Below are 21,233 nucleotides of genomic sequence, written 5' to 3'. Positions count from 1 at the left end.
TATGAGCTAATGACTGTAAGCGCTGTGTGTTGTGTGAACTCAGGAGTGGGAGCTCGGTGAGTTGTGAGAGCTCGGAGGTGTGAGCACTGTGTGTTGTGTGAACTCATGAGTGTGCACGCTGTGTGTTGTGTGAACTCATGAGTGTGAGCACTGTGTGTTGTGTGAGCTAATGTGTGTGAGCACTGTGTGTTGTGTGAGTTATGAGTGTGAATGCGTGAGCGCTTTATGTTATGTGAACGCGGGAGTGTGAGCGCTGTATGTTGTGTTAACACAGGAGTATTAGTGCTGTGTGTTGTGTGAACTCAGGAGTGTGAGCTCTGTGTGTTGTGCGAACTTAAGAATGTGTGTGCTGCGTGTTGTGTGAGCTCTGGAGTGTGAGCTCGGTGAGTTACGTGAGCTCGGGAGTGTGTACACTGTTTGTCGTGTAAACTCATGATTGTGAGCACTGTGTTTTGTGTGAACTCATGAGTGTGAGCGCTATATGTTTTGTAAACTGGGGACTGTGAGCGATGTGTCTTGCATAGACTTGTGAGTGTGAGCGCTGTGTGTTGTATGAGCTAATGAGTGTGAGCGCTGTGTGTTGTTTGAGCTCGGGAGTGTGAGCTTGGCGAATTGTGTGAGCTCGGGAGTGTGTGCACTGGGTGTTGTGTGAACTCATGTGTGTGAATGATGTGTGTTGTGTGACCTCATGAGTGTGAGCTTGGTGAGTTCTGAGAGCTCACGTGTGTGATCACTGTGTGTTGTGTGAACTCATGTGTGTGAGCGCTGTGTGTTGTCTGAAATCATGAGTGTGAGCTCGGTGTGTTGTGCGAGCTCGGGAGTGTGAGCTCAGTGAGTTGTGTGAACTCAGGAGTGTGAACACTGTGTGTTGTGAGAACTCGGGGATGTGAGCACTGTGTTTTGTGTGAAGTCAGGGGTGTGACCACTGTGTGTTGTATGAGCTAATGAGTGTGAGCGCTGTGTGTTGTGTGAGCTCGTGAGTGTGTGCACTGTGTGTTGTGTGAACTCATGAGTGTGAGCGCTGTGTGATGTGTGAGCTAATGAGTTTTAGCACTGTGTATTGTGTAAGCTCGCGAGTGGAAGTTCGGTGATTTGTGAAACCTCGGGAGTGTGAGCTCTGTGTTTTGTGTGAACTTCTAAGTCTGAGCACTGTGTGTTGTGTGAGCTAATGTGTGTGAGCATTGTGTGTTGAGTAAACAGGGGACTATGAGCGATGTGTCCTGTGTGGACTTGGGAGTGTGAGCGCTGTGTGTTGTGTGAAATCATGAGTGTGAATGCTGTGTGTTGTGTGAACTCGGGATTATGAGTGCTGTGTGTTGTGTGAACTCAGGAGTGTGATCTCGGTGAGTTGTGAGAGCTCGGAGGTGTGAGCTCTGTGTGTTGTGTAAACTCAGGAGTGTGAGCTCTGTGTTTTGTGCAAACTTAAGAGTGTGAGCGCTGTGTGTTGTGTGAGCTCAGAGTGTGAGCTCGGTGAGTTACGTGAGCTCGGGAGTGTGTACACTGTTTGTTGCATGAACTCGTGAGCGTGAGCGCTGTGTGTTGTGTGAACTCATGAGTGTGACCGCTGAGTGTTGTGTAAACAGGGGACTATGAGCGATGTGTCCTGTGTGGACTTGGGAGTTGGTGCACTGTGTGTTGTGTGAACTCGTGAGTGTGAGCGCTATGTGTTCTGTGAACTCATGAGTGTGAGTGCTTGTATTGTGTGAAATCATGAGTGTGAGCTCGGTGTGTTGTGAGAGCTCGGGAGTGTGAGCTCTGTGTGTTGTGTGAACTCGTGAGTGTGAGCACTGTGTATTGTGTGAGCTAATGAGTGTTAGCGCTGTATGTTTTTTCTGCTCGAGAGTGTGAGTTCGGTGAGATGTGAAACCTCGGGGGAGTAATCTCAGTGTGTTGTGTGAACTCGTGAGTGTGAGTACTGTGTGTTGTGTGAGCTAATGTGTGTGAGCACTGTGTGTTGTGTGAGCTCGGGATTATGAGCTTGGTGAGTTGCGTGATATCGTGAGTGTGAGCGCTGTGTGTTGTTTGAGTTATGAATGTGAGCGCGTGATCAATCTATGTTATGTGAACTCGGGAGTGTGAGCGCTATATGTTGTGTGAACTCAGGAGTATTAGCGCTGTCTGTTGTGTGAACTCAGGAGTGTGAGCTCTGTGTGTTGTGCGAACTTAAGAGTGTGAACGCTGTGTGTTGTGTGAGCTCGGGAGTGTGAGCTAGATGAGTTGTGAGAGCTCGGAGTTGTGAAATCTGTGGGTTGTGTGAACTCAGGTGTGTTAGCACTATGTGTTGTATGAGCTAATGAGTGTGAGCGCTGTGTGTTATGAGTGCTCGGGAGTATGAGCGGGGGGAATAGTGTGAGCTCGGGAGTGTGTGCACTGTGTGTTGTGTGAACTCGTGAGTGTGAGCGCTGTGTGTTGTGTGAACTCGTGAGTGTGAGCACTGTGTATTCGGTGAAATCATGAGTGTGAGCACACTGTGTTGTGTGAACTCATGAGTGTGCGCGCTGTGTGTTGTGTGAACTCATGGGTGTGAGCACTGTGTGTTGTGTGAGCTAATGTGTGTGAGCACTGTGTGTTGTCTGAACTCATGAGTGTGAGCGCTTTGTGTTGTTTAAACTCGGGACTGTGAGCGATGTTCCTTTCGTGGACTTGGGAGTGTGAGCGCTGTGTGTTGTGTGAAATCATGAATGTGAGTGCTGTGTGTTGTGTGAGCCCGGGAGTGTGAGCTCGGTGAGTTACGTGAGCTCGGGAGTGTGAGTACTGTGTGTTGTGTGTGCTAATGTGTGTGAGCACTGTGTTTTGTGTGAGCTCGGGGGTGTGAGCTTGGTGAGTTGCGTGATCTCGTGAGTGTGAGCGCTGTGTGTTGTTTGAGTTGTGAGTGTGAGTGCGTGATCGATTTATGTTATGTGAACTCGGGAGTGTGAGCGCTGTATGTTGTGTGAACTCAGGAGTATTAGCGCTGTGTGTTGTGTGAACTCAGGAGTGTGAGCTCTGTGTGTTTTGCGAACTTAAGAGTGTGAACGCTCTGTGCTGTGTGAGCTCGGGAGTGTGTGCACTGGGTGTTGTGTGAACTCATGTGTGTGAATGCTGTGTGTTGTGTGAACTCATGAGTGTGAGCTTGGTGAGTTCTGAGAGCTCACGTGTGTTATCACTGTGTGTTTTGTGAACTCATGTGTGTGAGCGCTGTGTGTTGTGTGAAATCATGAATGTGAGTTCGGTGTGTTGTGAGAGCTCGGGAGTGTGAGCTCAGTGAGTTGTGTGAACTCAGGAGTGTGAACACTGTGTGTTTTGAGAGCTCGGGGATGTGAGCACTGTGTGTTGTATGAACTCAGGGGTGAGAGCACTGTGTGTTGTATGAGCTAATGAGTGTGAGCGCTGTGTGTTGTGTGAGCTCGGGAGTGTGAGCTTGGTGAATTGTGTGAGCTCGGGAGTGTGTGCACTGTGTGTTGTGTGAACTCATGAGTGTGAGCGCTGTGTGATGTGTGAACTCAGAAGTGTGAGCTCGGTGAGTTGTCAGTGTTCGGATGTGTGAGCTCTGTGTGTTGTGTGAACTCAGGAGTGTGAGTACAATGTGTTGTGTGAGCTAATGAGTGTGAGCACTGTGTATTCGGTGAAATCATGAGTGTGAGCACTGTGTGTGTGTGAACTCATGAGTGTGCGCGCTGTGCGTTGTGTGAACTCATGAGTGTGAGCACTGTGTGTTGTGTGAGCTAATGTGTGTGAGCACTGTGTGCTGTGTGAGTTATGAGTGTGAGCGCGTGAGCGCTTTATGTTATGTGAACTCGGGAGTGTGAGCGCTGTATGTTGTGTGAACTCAGGAGTATTAGCGCTGTGTGTTGTGTGAACTCAGGAGTGTGAGCTCTGTGTGTTGTGCGAACTTAAGAATGTGAGCACTGTGTGTTGTGTGAGCTCGGGAGTGTGAGCTCAGTGAGTTGTGTGAACTCAGGAGTGTGAACACTGTGTGTTGTGAGAACTCGGGGATGTGAGCACTGTGTTTTGTGTGAAGTCAGGGGTGTGACCACTGTGTGTTGTATGAGCTAATGAGTGTGAGCGCTGTGTGTTGTGTGAGCTCGGGAGTGTGTGCACTGTGTGTTGTGTGAACTCATGAGTGTGAGCGCTGTGTGATGTGTGAGCTAATGAGTTTTAGCACTGTGTATTGTGTAAGCTCGCGAGTGGAAGTTCGGTGATTTGTGAAACCTCGGGAGTGTGAGCTCTGTGTTTTGTGTGAACTTCTAAGTCTGAGCACTGTGTGTTGTGTGAGCTAATGTGTGTGAGCATTGTGTGTTGAGTAAACAGGGGACTATGAGCGATGTGTCCTGTGTGGACTTGGGAGTGTGAGCGCTGTGTGTTGTGTGAAATCATGAGTGTGAATGCTGTGTGTTGTGTGAACTCGGGATTATGAGTGCTGTGTGTTGTGTGAACTCAGGAGTGTGATCTCGGTGAGTTGTGAGAGCTCGGAGGTGTGAGCTCTGTGTGTTGTGTAAACTCAGGAGTGTGAGCTCTGTGTTTTGTGCAAACTTAAGAGTGTGAGCGGTGTGTGTTGTGTGAGCTCAGAGTGTGAGCTCGGTGAGTTACGTGAGCTCGGGAGTGTGTACACTGTTTGTTGCATGAACTCGTGAGCGTGAGCGCTGTGTGTTGTGTGAACTCATGAGTGTGACCGCTGAGTGTTGTGTAAACAGGGGACTATGAGCGATGTGTCCTGTGTGGACTTGGGAGTGTGAGCGCTGTGTGTTGTGTGAAATCATGAGTGTGAATGCTGTGTGTTGTGTGAACTCGGGATTATGAGTGCTGTGTGTTGTGTGAACTCAGGAGTGTGATCTCGGTGAGTTGTGAGAGCTCGGAGGTGTGAGCTCTGTGTGTTGTGTAAACTCAGGAGTGTGAGCTCTGTGTTTTGTGCAAACTTAAGAGTGTGAGCGCTGTGTGTTGTGTGAGCTCAGAGTGTGAGCTCGGTGAGTTACGTGAGCTCGGGAGTGTGTACACTGTTTGTTGCATGAACTCGTGAGCGTGAGCGCTGTGTGTTGTGTGAACTCATGAGTGTGACCGCTGAGTGTTGTGTAAACAGGGGACTATGAGCGATGTGTCCTGTGTGGACTTGGGAGTGGGTGCACTGTGTGTTGTGTGAACTCGTGAGTGTGAGCGCTATGTGTTCTGTGAACTCATGAGTGTGAGTGCTTGTATTGTGTGAAATCATGAGTGTGAGCTCGGTGTGTTGTGAGAGCTCGGGAGTGTGAGCTCTGTGTGTTGTGTGAACTCGTGAGTGTGAGCACTGTGTATTGTGTGAGCTAATGAGTGTTAGCGCTGTATGTTTTTTCTGCTCGAGAGTGTGAGTTCGGTGAGATGTGAAACCTCGGGGGAGTAATCTCAGTGTGTTGTGTGAACTCGTGAGTGTGAGTACTGTGTGTTGTGTGAGCTAATGTGTGTGAGCACTGTGTGTTGTGTGAGCTCGGGATTATGAGCTTGGTGAGTTGCGTGATATCGTGAGTGTGAGCGCTGTGTGTTGTTTGAGTTATGAATGTGAGCGCGTGATCAATCTATGTTATGTGAACTCGGGAGTGTGAGCGCTATATGTTGTGTGAACTCAGGAGTATTAGCGCTGTCTGTTGTGTGAACTCAGGAGTGTGAGCTCTGTGTGTTGTGCGAACTTAAGAGTGTGAACGCTGTGTGTTGTGTGAGCTCGGGAGTGTGAGCTAGATGAGTTGTGAGAGCTCGGAGTTGTGAAATCTGTGGGTTGTGTGAACTCAGGTGTGTTAGCACTATGTGTTGTATGAGCTAATGAGTGTGAGCGCTGTGTGTTATGAGTGCTCGGGAGTATGAGCGGGGGGAATAGTGTGAGCTCGGGAGTGTGTGCACTGTGTGTTGTGTGAACTCGTGAGTGTGAGCGCTGTGTGTTGTGTGAACTCGTGAGTGTGAGCACTGTGTATTCGGTGAAATCATGAGTGTGAGCACACTGTGTTGTGTGAACTCATGAGTGTGCGCGCTGTGTGTTGTGTGAACTCATGGGTGTGAGCACTGTGTGTTGTGTGAGCTAATGTGTGTGAGCACTGTGTGTTGTCTGAACTCATGAGTGTGAGCGCTTTGTGTTGTTTAAACTCGGGACTGTGAGCGATGTTCCTTTCGTGGACTTGGGAGTGTGAGCGCTGTGTGTTGTGTGAAATCATGAATGTGAGTGCTGTGTGTTGTGTGAGCCCGGGAGTGTGAGCTCGGTGAGTTACGTGAGCTCGGGAGTGTGAGTACTGTGTGTTGTGTGTGCTAATGTGTGTGAGCACTGTGTTTTGTGTGAGCTCGGGGGTGTGAGCTTGGTGAGTTGCGTGATCTCGTGAGTGTGAGCGCTGTGTGTTGTTTGAGTTGTGAGTGTGAGTGCGTGATCGATTTATGTTATGTGAACTCGGGAGTGTGAGCGCTGTATGTTGTGTGAACTCAGGAGTATTAGCGCTGTGTGTTGTGTGAACTCAGGAGTGTGAGCTCTGTGTGTTTTGCGAACTTAAGAGTGTGAACGCTCTGTGCTGTGTGAGCTCGGGAGTGTGTGCACTGGGTGTTGTGTGAACTCATGTGTGTGAATGCTGTGTGTTGTGTGAACTCATGAGTGTGAGCTTGGTGAGTTCTGAGAGCTCACGTGTGTTATCACTGTGTGTTTTGTGAACTCATGTGTGTGAGCGCTGTGTGTTGTGTGAAATCATGAATGTGAGTTCGGTGTGTTGTGAGAGCTCGGGAGTGTGAGCTCAGTGAGTTGTGTGAACTCAGGAGTGTGAACACTGTGTGTTTTGAGAGCTCGGGGATGTGAGCACTGTGTGTTGTATGAACTCAGGGGTGAGAGCACTGTGTGTTGTATGAGCTAATGAGTGTGAGCGCTGTGTGTTGTGTGAGCTCGGGAGTGTGAGCTTGGTGAATTGTGTGAGCTCGGGAGTGTGTGCACTGTGTGTTGTGTGAACTCATGAGTGTGAGCGCTGTGTGATGTGTGAACTCAGAAGTGTGAGCTCGGTGAGTTGTCAGTGTTCGGATGTGTGAGCTCTGTGTGTTGTGTGAACTCAGGAGTGTGAGTACAATGTGTTGTGTGAGCTAATGAGTGTGAGCACTGTGTATTCGGTGAAATCATGAGTGTGAGCACTGTGTGTGTGTGAACTCATGAGTGTGCGCGCTGTGCGTTGTGTGAACTCATGAGTGTGAGCACTGTGTGTTGTGTGAGCTAATGTGTGTGAGCACTGTGTGCTGTGTGAGTTATGAGTGTGAGCGCGTGAGCGCTTTATGTTATGTGAACTCGGGAGTGTGAGCGCTGTATGTTGTGTGAACTCAGGAGTATTAGCGCTGTGTGTTGTGTGAACTCAGGAGTGTGAGCTCTGTGTGTTGTGCGAACTTAAGAATGTGAGCACTGTGTGTTGTGTGAGCTCGGGAGTGTGAGCTCAGTGAGTTGTGTGAACTCAGGAGTGTGAACACTGTGTGTTGTAAGAACTCGGGGATGTGAGCACTGTGTTTTGTGTGAAGTCAGGGGTGTGACCACTGTGTGTTGTATGAGCTAATGAGTGTGAGCGCTGTGTGTTGTGTGAGCTCGGGAGTGTGTGCACTGTGTGTTGTGTGAACTCATGAGTGTGAGCGCTGTGTGATGTGTGAGCTAATGAGTTTTAGCACTGTGTATTGTGTAAGCTCGCGAGTGGAAGTTCGGTGATTTGTGAAACCTCGGGAGTGTGAGCTCTGTGTTTTGTGTGAACTTCTAAGTCTGAGCACTGTGTGTTGTGTGAGCTAATGTGTGTGAGCATTGTGTGTTGAGTAAACAGCGGACTATGAGCGATGTGTCCTGTGTGGACTTGGGAGTGTGAGCGCTGTGTGTTGTGTGAAATCATGAGTGTGAATGCTGTGTGTTGTGTGAACTCGGGATTATGAGTGCTGTGTGTTGTGTGAACTCAGGAGTGTGATCTCGGTGAGTTGTGAGAGCTCGGAGGTGTGAGCTCTGTGTGTTGTGTAAACTCAGGAGTGTGAGCTCTGTGTTTTGTGCAAACTTAAGAGTGTGAGCGGTGTGTGTTGTGTGAGCTCAGAGTGTGAGCTCGGTGAGTTACGTGAGCTCGGGAGTGTGTACACTGTTTGTTGCATGAACTCGTGAGCGTGAGCGCTGTGTGTTGTGTGAACTCATGAGTGTGACCGCTGAGTGTTGTGTAAACAGGGGACTATGAGCGATGTGTCCTGTGTGGACTTGGGAGTGGGTGCACTGTGTGTTGTGTGAACTCGTGAGTGTGAGCGCTATGTGTTCTGTGAACTCATGAGTGTGAGTGCTTGTATTGTGTGAAATCATGAGTGTGAGCTCGGTGTGTTGTGAGAGCTCGGGAGTGTGAGCTCTGTGTGTTGTGTGAACTCGTGAGTGTGAGCACTGTGTATTGTGTGAGCTAATGAGTGTTAGCGCTGTATGTTTTTTCTGCTCGAGAGTGTGAGTTCGGTGAGATGTGAAACCTCGGGGGAGTAATCTCAGTGTGTTGTGTGAACTCGTGAGTGTGAGTACTGTGTGTTGTGTGAGCTAATGTGTGTGAGCACTGTGTGTTGTGTGAGCTCGGGATTATGAGCTTTGTGAGTTGCGTGATATCGTGAGTGTGAGCGCTGTGTGTTGTTTGAGTTATGAATGTGAGCGCGTGATCAATCTATGTTATGTGAACTCGGGAGTGTGAGCGCTATATGTTGTGTGAACTCAGGAGTATTAGCGCTGTCTGTTGTGTGAACTCAGGAGTGTGAGCTCTGTGTGTTGTGCGAACTTAAGAGTGTGAACGCTGTGTGTTGTGTGAGCTCGGGAGTGTGAGCTAGATGAGTTGTGAGAGCTCGGAGTTGTGAAATCTGTGGGTTGTGTGAACTCAGGTGTGTTAGCACTATGTGTTGTATGAGCTAATGAGTGTGAGCGCTGTGTGTTATGAGTGCTCGGGAGTATGAGCGGGGGGAATAGTGTGAGCTCGGGAGTGTGTGCACTGTGTGTTGTGTGAACTCGTGAGTGTGAGCGCTGTGTGTTGTGTGAACTCGTGAGTGTGAGCACTGTGTATTCGGTGAAATCATGAGTGTGAGCACTCTGTGTTGTGTGAACTCATGAGTGTGCGCGCTGTGTGTTGTGTGAACTCATGGGTGTGAGCACTGTGTGTTGTGTGAGCTAATGTGTGTGAGCACTGTGTGTTGTCTGAACTCATGAGTGTGAGCGCTTTGTGTTGTTTAAACTCGGGACTGTGAGCGATGTTCCTTTCGTGGACTTGGGAGTGTGAGCGCTGTGTGTTGTGTGAAATCATGAATGTGAGTGCTGTGTGTTGTGTGAGCCCGGGAGTGTGAGCTCGGTGAGTTACGTGAGCTCGGGAGTGTGAGTACTGTGTGTTGTGTGTGCTAATGTGTGTGAGCACTGTGTTTTGTGTGAGCTCGGGGGTGTGAGCTTGGTGAGTTGCGTGATCTCGTGAGTGTGAGCGCTGTGTGTTGTTTGAGTTGTGAGTGTGAGTGCGTGATCGATTTATGTTATGTGAACTCGGGAGTGTGAGCGCTGTATGTTGTGTGAACTCAGGAGTATTAGCGCTGTGTGTTGTGTGAACTCAGGAGTGTGAGCTCTGTGTGTTTTGCGAACTTAAGAGTGTGAACGCTCTGTGCTGTGTGAGCTCGGGAGTGTGTGCACTGGGTGTTGTGTGAACTCATGTGTGTGAATGCTGTGTGTTGTGTGAACTCATGAGTGTGAGCTTGGTGAGTTCTGAGAGCTCACGTGTGTTATCACTGTGTGTTTTGTGAACTCATGTGTGTGAGCGCTGTGTGTTGTGTGAAATCATGAATGTGAGTTCGGTGTGTTGTGAGAGCTCGGGAGTGTGAGCTCAGTGAGTTGTGTGAACTCAGGAGTGTGAACACTGTGTGTTTTGAGAGCTCGGGGATGTGAGCACTGTGTGTTGTATGAACTCAGGGGTGAGAGCACTGTGTGTTGTATGAGCTAATGAGTGTGAGCGCTGTGTGTTGTGTGAGCTCGGGAGTGTGAGCTTGGTGAATTGTGTGAGCTCGGGAGTGTGTGCACTGTGTGTTGTGTGAACTCATGAGTGTGAGCGCTGTGTGATGTGTGAACTCAGAAGTGTGAGCTCGGTGAGTTGTCAGTGTTCGGATGTGTGAGCTCTGTGTGTTGTGTGAACTCAGGAGTGTGAGTACAATGTGTTGTGTGAGCTAATGAGTGTGAGCACTGTGTATTCGGTGAAATCATGAGTGTGAGCACTGTGTGTGTGTGAACTCATGAGTGTGCGCGCTGTGCGTTGTGTGAACTCATGAGTGTGAGCACTGTGTGTTGTGTGAGCTAATGTGTGTGAGCACTGTGTGCTGTGTGAGTTATGAGTGTGAGCGCGTGAGCGCTTTATGTTATGTGAACTCGGGAGTGTGAGCGCTGTATGTTGTGTGAACTCAGGAGTATTAGCGCTGTGTGTTGTGTGAACTCAGGAGTGTGAGCTCTGTGTGTTGTGCGAACTTAAGAATGTGAGCACTGTGTGTTGTGTGAGCTCGGGAGTCTGAGCTCGGTGAGTTACGTGAGCTCGGGAGTGTGTACACTTTTTGTTGTTTAAACTCATGATTGTGAGCACTGTGTGTTGTGTGAATTCATGAGTGTGAGCGCTTTGTGTTGTGTAAACTGGGGACTGTGAACGATGTGCCTTGTGTGAGCCCGGGAGTGTGAGCTCGGTGAGTTACGTGAGCTCGTGAGTGTGTACACTGTTTGTTGTGTGAACTCATGTGTGCAAGCGCTGTATGTTGTGTGAACTCATGAGTGCGCGCTGTGTGTTGTGTGAACTCATGAGTGTGAGCACTGTGTGTTGTGTGAGCTAATGTGTATGAGCACTGTGTGTTGTGTGAGCTAATGTGTGTGAGCACTGTGTGTTGTGTGAGTTATGAGTGTGAGCGCGTGAGTGCTTTATGTTATGTGAACTCGGGAGTGTGAGCGCTGTATGTTGTGTGAACTCAGGAGTATTAGTGCTGTGTGTTGTGTGAACTCAGGAGTGTGAGCTCTGTGTGTTGTGCGAACTTAATAGTGTGTGCGCTGTGAGTTGTGTGAGCTCGGGAGTGTGAGCTCGGTGAGTTACGTGAGCTCGGGAGTGTGTACACTGTTTGTTGTGTAAACTCATGATTGTGAGCACTGTGTTGTGTGAACTCATGAGTGTGAGCGCTGTGTGTTTTGTAAACTGGGGACTGTGAGCGATGTGTCTTGCATGGACTTGGGAGTGTGAGCACTGTGTGTTGTGCGAAATCATGAGTGTGAGTGCTGTGTGTTGTGTGAACTCGGGAGTGTGAGTGTTGTGTGTTGTGTGAATTCAGGAGTGTGAGCTCGGTGAGTTATGAGAGCTCGGATGTGTGAGCTCTGTGTGTTGTGTGAAATCAGGAGTGTGAACACTGTGTGTTGTATGAGCTAATGAGTGTGAGCGCTGTTTGTTGTGTGAGCTCGGGAGTGTGAGCTTGGTGAATTGTGTGATCTCGGAAGTGTGTGCACTGGGTGTTGTGTGAACTCATGAGTGTGAATGCTGTGTGTTGTGTGAACTCATGAGTGTGAGCTTGGTGAGATCTGAGAGCTCACGGGTGTGATCTCTGTGTGTTGTGTGAACTCATGTGTGTGAGCGCTGTGTGTTGTGTGAAATCATGAGTGTGAGCTCGGTGTGTTGTGAGAGCTCGGTTGTGTGAGCTCAGTGAGTTGTGTGAACTCAGGAGTGTGAACACTGTGTGTTGTGAGAGCTCGGGAGTGTGAGCTTGGTGAATTGTGTGAGCTCGGGAGTGTATGCACTGTGTGTTGTGTGAACTCATGAGTGTGAGCGTTGTGTGTTGTGTGAATTCGGGAGTATGAGCACTATGTATTGTGTGAGCTCGGGAGTGTGAACTCGGTGCGTTATGTGAACTCGTGATAGTGTGAGCACTTCATGTTGTGTGCAATCGTGAGCGTGAGAAGTGTATCTTGTGTAAACTGGGGCGTGTGAGTGCTGTGAGTGGTGTGAACTCATGAGTGTGAATGCTGTGTGTTGTGTGAACTCATGAGTTTGAGCTCGATGAGTTGTGTGAAATCATGTGTGGGAGCGCTGTGTGTTGTGTGAACTCAGGAGTGTGAGCACTGTGTGTTGTATGAGCTAATGACTGTGAGCGCTGTGTGTTGTGTGAACTCAGGAGTGGGAGCTCGGTGAGTTGTGAGAGCTCGGAGGTGTGAGCACTGTGTGTTGTGTGAACTCATGAGTGTGCACGCTGTGTGTTGTGTGAACTCATGAGTGTGAGCACTGTGTGTTGTGTGAGCTAATGTGTGTGAGCACTGTGTGTTGTGTGAGTTATGAGTGTGAATGCGTGAGCGCTTTATGTTATGTGAACGCGGGAGTGTGAGCGCTGTATGTTGTGTTAACACAGGAGTATTAGTGCTGTGTGTTGTGTGAACTCAGGAGTGTGAGCTCTGTGTGTTGTGCGAACTTAAGAATGTGTGTGCTGCGTGTTGTGTGAGCTCTGGAGTGTGAGCTCGGTGAGTTACGTGAGCTCGGGAGTGTGTACACTGTTTGTCGTGTAAACTCATGATTGTGAGCACTGTGTTTTGTGTGAACTCATGAGTGTGAGCGCTATATGTTTTGTAAACTGGGGACTGTGAGCGATGTGTCTTGCATAGACTTGTGAGTGTGAGCGCTGTGTGTTGTATGAGCTAATGAGTGTGAGCGCTGTGTGTTGTGTGAGCTCGGGAGTGTGAGCTTGGCGAATTGTGTGAGCTCGGGAGTGTGTGCACTGGGTGTTGTGTGAACTCATGTGTGTGAATGATGTGTGTTGTGTGAACTCATGAGTGTGAGCTTGGTGAGTTCTGAGAGCTCACGTGTGTGATCACTGTGTGTTGTGTGAACTCATGTGTGTGAGCGCTGTGTGTTGTCTGAAATCATGAGTGTGAGCTCGGTGTGTTGTGCGAGCTCGGGAGTGTGAGCTCAGTGAGTTGTGTGAACTCAGGAGTGTGAACACTGTGTGTTGTGAGAACTCGGGGATGTGAGCACTGTGTTTTGTGTGAAGTCAGGGGTGTGACCACTGTGTGTTGTATGAGCTAATGAGTGTGAGCGCTGTGTGTTGTGTGAGCTCGGGAGTGTGTGCACTGTGTGTTGTGTGAACTCATGAGTGTGAGCGCTGTGTGATGTGTGAGCTAATGAGTTTTAGCACTGTGTATTGTGTAAGCTCGCGAGTGGAAGTTCGGTGATTTGTGAAACCTCGGGAGTGTGAGCTCTGTGTTTTGTGTGAACTTCTAAGTCTGAGCACTGTGTGTTGTGTGAGCTAATGTGTGTGAGCATTGTGTGTTGAGTAAACAGGGGACTATGAGCGATGTGTCCTGTGTGGACTTGGGAGTGTGAGCGCTGTGTGTTGTGTGAAATCATGAGTGTGAATGCTGTGTGTTGTGTGAACTCGGGATTATGAGTGCTGTGTGTTGTGTGAACTCAGGAGTGTGATCTCGGTGAGTTGTGAGAGCTCGGAGGTGTGAGCTCTGTGTGTTGTGTAAACTCAGGAGTGTGAGCTCTGTGTTTTGTGCAAACTTAAGAGTGTGAGCGCTGTGTGTTGTGTGAGCTCAGAGTGTGAGCTCGGTGAGTTACGTGAGCTCGGGAGTGTGTACACTGTTTGTTGCATGAACTCGTGAGCGTGAGCGCTGTGTGTTGTGTGAACTCATGAGTGTGACCGCTGAGTGTTGTGTAAACAGGGGACTATGAGCGATGTGTCCTGTGTGGACTTGGGAGTGGGTGCACTGTGTGTTGTGTGAACTCGTGAGTGTGAGCGCTATGTGTTCTGTGAACTCATGAGTGTGAGTGCTTGTATTGTGTGAAATCATGAGTGTGAGCTCGGTGTGTTGAGAGAGCTCGGGAGTGTGAGCTCTGTGTGTTGTGTGAACTCGTGAGTGTGAGCACTGTGTATTGTGTGAGCTAATGAGTGTTAGCGCTGTATGTTTTTTCTGCTCGAGAGTGTGAGTTCGGTGAGATGTGAAACCTCGGGGGAGTAATCTCAGTGTGTTGTGTGAACTCGTGAGTGTGAGTACTGTGTGTTGTGTGAGCTAATGTGTGTGAGCACTGTGTGTTGTGTGAGCTCGGGATTATGAGCTTGGTGAGTTGCGTGATATCGTGAGTGTGAGCGCTGTGTGTTGTTTGAGTTATGAATGTGAGCGCGTGATCAATCTATGTTATGTGAACTCGGGAGTGTGAGCGCTATATGTTGTGTGAACTCAGGAGTATTAGCGCTGTCTGTTGTGTGAACTCAGGAGTGTGAGCTCTGTGTGTTGTGCGAACTTAAGAGTGTGAACGCTGTGTGTTGTGTGAGCTCGGGAGTGTGAGCTAGATGAGTTGTGAGAGCTCGGAGTTGTGAAATCTGTGGGTTGTGTGAACTCAGGTGTGTTAGCACTATGTGTTGTATGAGCTAATGAGTGTGAGCGCTGTGTGTTATGAGTGCTCGGGAGTATGAGCGGGGGGAATAGTGTGAGCTCGGGAGTGTGTGCACTGTGTGTTGTGTGAACTCGTGAGTGTGAGCGCTGTGTGTTGTGTGAACTCGTGAGTGTGAGCACTGTGTATTCGGTGAAATCATGAGTGTGAGCACACTGTGTTGTGTGAACTCATGAGTGTGCGCGCTGTGTGTTGTGTGAACTCATGGGTGTGAGCACTGTGTGTTGTGTGAGCTAATGTGTGTGAGCACTGTGTGTTGTCTGAACTCATGAGTGTGAGCGCTTTGTGTTGTTTAAACTCGGGACTGTGAGCGATGTGCCTTTCGTGGACTTGGGAGTGTGAGCGCTGTGTGTTGTGTGAAATCATGAATGTGAGTGCTGTGTGTTGTGTGAGCCCGGGAGTGTGAGCTCGGTGAGTTACGTGAGCTCGGGAGTGTGAGTACTGTGTGTTGTGTGTGCTAATGTGTGTGAGCACTGTGTTTTGTGTGAGCTTGGGGGTGTGAGCTTGGTGAGTTGCGTGATCTCGTGAGTGTGAGCGCTGTGTGTTGTTTGAGTTGTGAGTGTGAGTGCGTGATCGATTTATGTTATGTGAACTCGGGAGTGTGAGCGCTGTATGTTGTGTGAACTCAGGAGTATTAGCGCTGTGTGTTGTGTGAACTCAGGAGTGTGAGCTCTGTGTGTTGTGCGAACTTAAGAGTGTGAACGCTCTGTGCTGTGTGAGCTCGGGAGTGTGTGCACTGGGTGTTGTGTGAACTCATGTGTGTGAATGCTGTGTGTTGTGTGAACTCATGAATGTGAGCTTGGTGAGTTCTGAGAGCTCACGTGTGTTATCACTGTGTGTTTTGTGAACTCATGTGTGTGAGCGCTGTGTGTTGTGTGAAATCATGAATGTGAGTTCGGTGTGTTGTGAGAGCTCGGGAGTGTGAGCTCAGTGAGTTGTGTGAACTCAGGAGTGTGAACACTGTGTGTTTTGAGAGCTCGGGGATGTGAGCACTGTGTGTTGTATGAACTCAGGGGTGAGAGCACTGTGTGTTGTATGAGCTAATGAGTGTGAGCGCTGTGTGTTGTGTGAGCTCGGGAGTGTGAGCTTGGTGAATTGTGTGAGCTCCGGAGTGTGTGCACTGTGTGTTGTGTGAACTCATGAGTGTGAGCGCTGTGTGATGTGTGAACTCAGAAGTGTGAGCTCGGTGAGTTGTCAGTGTTCGGATGTGTGTGCTCTGTGTGTTGTGTGAACTCAGGAGTGTGAGTACAATGTGTTGTGTGAGCTAATGAGTGTGAGCGCTGTGTGTTATGTGAGCTCGGGAGTGTGAGCTGGGGGAATTGTGTGAACTCGGGAGATTGTGCACTGTGTGTTGTGTGAAATCATGATGTGAGAGCTGTGTATTGTGTGAAATCATGAGTGTGAGCACTGTGTTTTGTGTGAGTTCATGAGTGTGCACGCTGTGTGTTGTGTGAACTCATGAGTGTGAGCTCGGTGAGTTGTGAGATCTCAGGGGTGTGAGCTCTGTGTGTTGTGTGAACTCGTGAGTTTGAGCACTGTGTATTATGTGAGCTAATGAGTGTTAGCGCTGTGTGTTATGTGAGCAGGGAGTGGGAGCTAGGTGAGTTGTGAGACCTCGGGGGTGTGAGCTCTGTGTGTTGTGTGAACTCGTGAGTGTGAGCACTGTGTGTTGTGTGAGCTAATGTGTGTGAGCACTGTGTGTTGTGTGAGCTCGCGAGTGTGAGCTTGGTGAGTTGTGTGAACTCGTGAGTGTGAGCGCTGTGTGTTGTGTGAACTCATGAGTGTGAGCTCGGTGTATTGTGAGAGCTCGGGGGTGTGAGCTTTGTGTGTTGTGTGAACTCGTGAGTGTGAGCACTGTGTATTGTGTGAGCTAATGAGTTTTAGCACTGTGTATTGTGTAAGCTCGCGAGTGGGATTTCGGTGATTTGTGAAACCTCGGGAGTGTGAGCTCTGTGTGTTGTGTGAACTCCTGAGTCTGAGCACTGTGTGTTGTGTGAGCCAATGTGTGTGAGCATTGTGTGTTGTGTAAACAGGGGACTATGAGCGATGTGTCCTGTGTGGACTTGGGAGTGTGAGCGCTGTGTGTTGTGTGAAATCATGAGTGTGAGTGCTGTGTGTTGTGTGAACTCGGGATTATGAGCGCTGTGTGTTGTGTGAATTCAGGAGTGTGATCTCGGTGAGTTGTGAGAGCTCGGAGGTGTGAGCTCTGTGTGTTGTGTAAACTCAGGAGTGTGAGCTCTGTGTTTTGTGCAAACTTAAGAGTGTGAGCGCTGTGTGTTGTGTGAGCTCAGAGTGTGAGCTCGGTGAGTTACGTGAGCTCGGGAGTGTGTACACTGTTTGTTGCATGAACTCGTGAGCGTGAGCGCTGTGTGTTGTGTGAACTCATGAGTGTGACCGCTGAGTGTTGTGTAAACAGGGGACTATGAGCGATGTGTCCTGTGTGGACTTGGGAGTGGGTGCACTGTGTGTTGTGTGAACTCGTGAGTGTGAGCGCTATGTGTTCTGTGAACTCATGAGTGTGAGTGCTTGTATTGTGTGAAATCATGAGTGTGAGCTCGGTGTGTTGAGAGAGCTCGGGAGTGTGAGCTCTGTGTGTTGTGTGAACTCGTGAGTGTGAGCACTGTGTATTGTGTGAGCTAATGAGTGTTAGCGCTGTATGTTTTTTCTGCTCGAGAGTGTGAGTTCGGTGAGATGTGAAACCTCGGGGGAGTAATCTCAGTGTGTTGTGTGAACTCGTGAGTGTGAGTACTGTGTGTTGTGTGAGCTAATGTGTGTGAGCACTGTGTGTTGTGTGAGCTCGGGATTATGAGCTTGGTGAGTTGCGTGATATCGTGAGTGTGAGCGCTGTGTGTTGTTTGAGTTATGAATGTGAGCGCGTGATCAATCTATGTTATGTGAACTCGGGAGTGTGAGCGCTATATGTTGTGTGAACTCAGGAGTATTAGCGCTGTCTGTTGTGTGAACTCAGGAGTGTGAGCTCTGTGTGTTGTGCGAACTTAAGAGTGTGAACGCTGTGTGTTGTGTGAGCTCGGGAGTGTGAGCTAGATGAGTTGTGAGAGCTCGGAGTTGTGAAATCTGTGGGTTGTGTGAACTCAGGTGTGTTAGCACTATGTGTTGTATGAGCTAATGAGTGTGAGCGCTGTGTGTTATGAGTGCTCGGGAGTATGAGCGGGGGGAATAGTGTGAGCTCGGGAGTGTGTGCACTGTGTGTTGTGTGAACTCGTGAGTGTGAGCGCTGTGTGTTGTGTGAACTCGTGAGTGTGAGCACTGTGTATTCGGTGAAATCATGAGTGTGAGCACACTGTGTTGTGTGAACTCATGAGTGTGCGCGCTGTGTGTTGTGTGAACTCATGGGTGTGAGCACTGTGTGTTGTGTGAGCTAATGTGTGTGAGCACTGTGTGTTGTCTGAACTCATGAGTGTGAGCGCTTTGTGTTGTTTAAACTCGGGACTGTGAGCGATGTGCCTTTCGTGGACTTGGGAGTGTGAGCGCTGTGTGTTGTGTGAAATCATGAATGTGAGTGCTGTGTGTTGTGTGAGCCCGGGAGTGTGAGCTCGGTGAGTTACGTGAGCTCGGGAGTGTGAGTACTGTGTGTTGTGTGTGCTAATGTGTGTGAGCACTGTGTTTTGTGTGAGCTTGGGGGTGTGAGCTTGGTGAGTTGCGTGATCTCGTGAGTGTGAGCGCTGTGTGTTGTTTGAGTTGTGAGTGTGAGTGCGTGATCGATTTATGTTATGTGAACTCGGGAGTGTGAGCGCTGTATGTTGTGTGAACTCAGGAGTATTAGCGCTGTGTGTTGTGTGAACTCAGGAGTGTGAGCTCTGTGTGTTGTGCGAACTTAAGAGTGTGAACGCTCTGTGCTGTGTGAGCTCGGGAGTGTGTGCACTGGGTGTTGTGTGAACTCATGTGTGTGAATGCTGTGTGTTGTGTGAACTCATGAATGTGAGCTTGGTGAGTTCTGAGAGCTCACGTGTGTTATCACTGTGTGTTTTGTGAACTCATGTGTGTGAGCGCTGTGTGTTGTGTGAAATCATGAATGTGAGTTCGGTGTGTTGTGAGAGCTCGGGAGTGTGAGCTCAGTGAGTTGTGTGAACTCAGGAGTGTGAACACTGTGTGTTTTGAGAGCTCGGGGATGTGAGCACTGTGTGTTGTATGAACTCAGGGGTGAGAGCACTGTGTGTTGTATGAGCTAATGAGTGTGAGCGCTGTGTGTTGTGTGAGCTCGGGAGTGTGAGCTTGGTGAATTGTGTGAGCTCCGGAGTGTGTGCACTGTGTGTTGTGTGAACTCATGAGTGTGAGCGCTGTGTGATGTGTGAACTCAGAAGTGTGAGCTCGGTGAGTTGTCAGTGTTCGGATGTGTGTGCTCTGTGTGTTGTGTGAACTCAGGAGTGTGAGTACAATGTGTTGTGTGAGCTAATGAGTGTGAGCGCTGTGTGTTATGTGAGCTCGGGAGTGTGAGCTGGGGGAATTGTGTGAACTCGGGAGATTGTGCACTGTGTGTTGTGTGAAATCATGATGTGAGAGCTGTGTATTGTGTGAAATCATGAGTGTGAGCACTGTGTTTTGTGTGAGTTCATGAGTGTGCACGCTGTGTGTTGTGTGAACTCATGAGTGTGAGCTCGGTGAGTTGTGAGATCTCAGGGGTGTGAGCTCTGTGTGTTGTGTGAACTCGTGAGTTTGAGCACTGTGTATTATGTGAGCTAATGAGTGTTAGCGCTGTGTGTTATGTGAGCAGGGAGTGGGAGCTAGGTGAGTTGTGAGACCTCGGGGGTGTGAGCTCTGTGTGTTGTGTGAACTCGTGAGTGTGAGCACTGTGTGTTGTGTGAGCTAATGTGTGTGAGCACTGTGTGTTGTGTGAGCTCGCGAGTGTGAGCTTGGTGAGTTGTGTGAACTCGTGAGTGTGAGCGCTGTGTGTTGTGTGAACTCATGAGTGTGAGCTCGGTGTATTGTGAGAGCTCGGGGGTGTGAGCTTTGTGTGTTGTGTGAACTCGTGAGTGTGAGCACTGTGTATTGTGTGAGCTAATGAGTTTTAGCACTGTGTATTGTGTAAGCTCGCGAGTGGGATTTCGGTGATTTGTGAAACCTCGGGAGTGTGAGCTCTGTGTGTTGTGTGAACTCCTGAGTCTGAGCACTGTGTGTTGTGTGAGCCAATGTGTGTGAGCATTGTGTGTTGTGTAAACAGGGGACTATGAGCGATGTGTCCTGTGTGGACTTGGGAGTGTGAGCGCTGTGTGTTGTGTGAAATCATGAGTGTGAGTGCTGTGTGTTGTGTGAACTCGGGATTATGAGCGCTGTGTGTTGTGTGAATTCAGGAGTGTGAGCTCGGTGAGTTATGAGAGCTCGGATGTGTGAGCTCTGTGTGTTGTGTGAATTCAAGGGTGTGAGCACGGTGTGTTGTATGAGCTAATGAATGTGAGCGCTGGATGTTGTGCAAACTCATGAGTGTGAGCGCTGTGTGTTGTGTGAAATCATGAGTATGAGCGCTGTGTGTTGTGCGAAGTCAGGAGTGTGAGCTCGGTGAGTTGTGAGAGCTCGGAGGTGTGAGCTCTGTGTGTTGTGCAAACTTATGAGTGTGAGCGCTGTGTGTTGTGTGAGCTCAGAATGTGAGCTCGGTGAGTTACGTGAGCTCGGGAGTGTGTACACTGTTTGTTGCGTGAACTCGTGAGCATGAGCGCTGTGTATTGTGTGAACTCATGAGTGTGAACGCTGAGTGTTGTGTAAACAGAGGACTATGAGCGATGTGTCCTGTGTGGACTTGGGAGTGGGTGCACTGTGTGTTGTGTGAACTCGTGAGTGTGAGCGCTATGTGTTCTGTGAAATCATGAGTGTGAGCGCTTGTATTGTGTGAAATCATGAGTGTGAGTTCGGTGTGTTGTGAGAGCTCGGGAGTGTGAGCTCTGTATGTTGTGTGAACTCGTGAGTGTGAGCACTGTGTATTGTGTGAGCTAATGAGTGTTAGCGCTGTATGTTGTTTCTGCTCGAGAGTGGGAGTTCGGTGAGATGTGAAACCTCGGGGGAGTAATCTCAGTGTGTTGTGTGAACTCGTGAGTGTGAGTACTGTGTGTTGTGTGAGCTAATGTGTGTGAGCACTGTGTGTTGTGTGAGCTCGGGAGTGTGAGCTTGGTGAGTTGCGTGATATCGTGAGTCTGAGCGCTGTGTGTTGTTTGAGTTATGAGTGTGAGCGCGTGATCTATTTATGTTATGTGAACTCGGGAGTGTGAGCGCTATATGTTGTGTGAACTCAGGAGTATTAACGCTGTCTGTTGTGTGAACTCAGGAGTGTGAGCTCTGTGTGTTGTGCGAACTTAAGAGTGTGAACGCTGTGTGTTGTGTGAGCTCGGGAGTGTGAGCTAGATGAGTTGTGAGAGCTCGGAGGTGAGAAATCTGTGGGTTGTGTGAACTCAGGTGTGTGAGCACTATGTGTTGTATGAGCTAATGAGTGTGAGCGCTGTGTGTTATGAGTGCTCGGGAGTGTGAGCGGGGGGAATAGTGTGAGCTCGGGAGTGTGTGCACTGTGTGTTGTGTGAACTCGTGAGTGTGAGCGCTGTGTGTTGTGTGAACTCCTAAGTGTGAGCACTGTGTATTCGGTGAAATCATGAGTGTGAGCACTCTGTGTTGTGTGAACTCATGAGTGTGCGCGCTGTGTGTTGTGTGAACTCATGAGTGTGAGCACTGTGTGTTGTGTGAGCTAATGTGTGTGAGCACTGTGTGTTGTGTGAACTCATGAGTGTGAGCGCTTTGTGTTGTGTAAACTCGGGACAGTGAGCGATGTGCCTTGCATGGACTTGGGAGTGTGAGCGCTGTGTGTTGTGTGAAATCATGAATGTGAGTGCTGTGTGTTGTGTGAGACCGGGAGTG

The sequence above is a fragment of the Pristiophorus japonicus genome, chromosome Y (genome assembly GCF_044704955.1).
Source record: "Pristiophorus japonicus isolate sPriJap1 chromosome Y, sPriJap1.hap1, whole genome shotgun sequence".
Classification (NCBI taxonomy): Eukaryota; Metazoa; Chordata; class Chondrichthyes; family Pristiophoridae; genus Pristiophorus; species Pristiophorus japonicus.
This window is presented reverse-complemented; position numbering follows the sequence as displayed.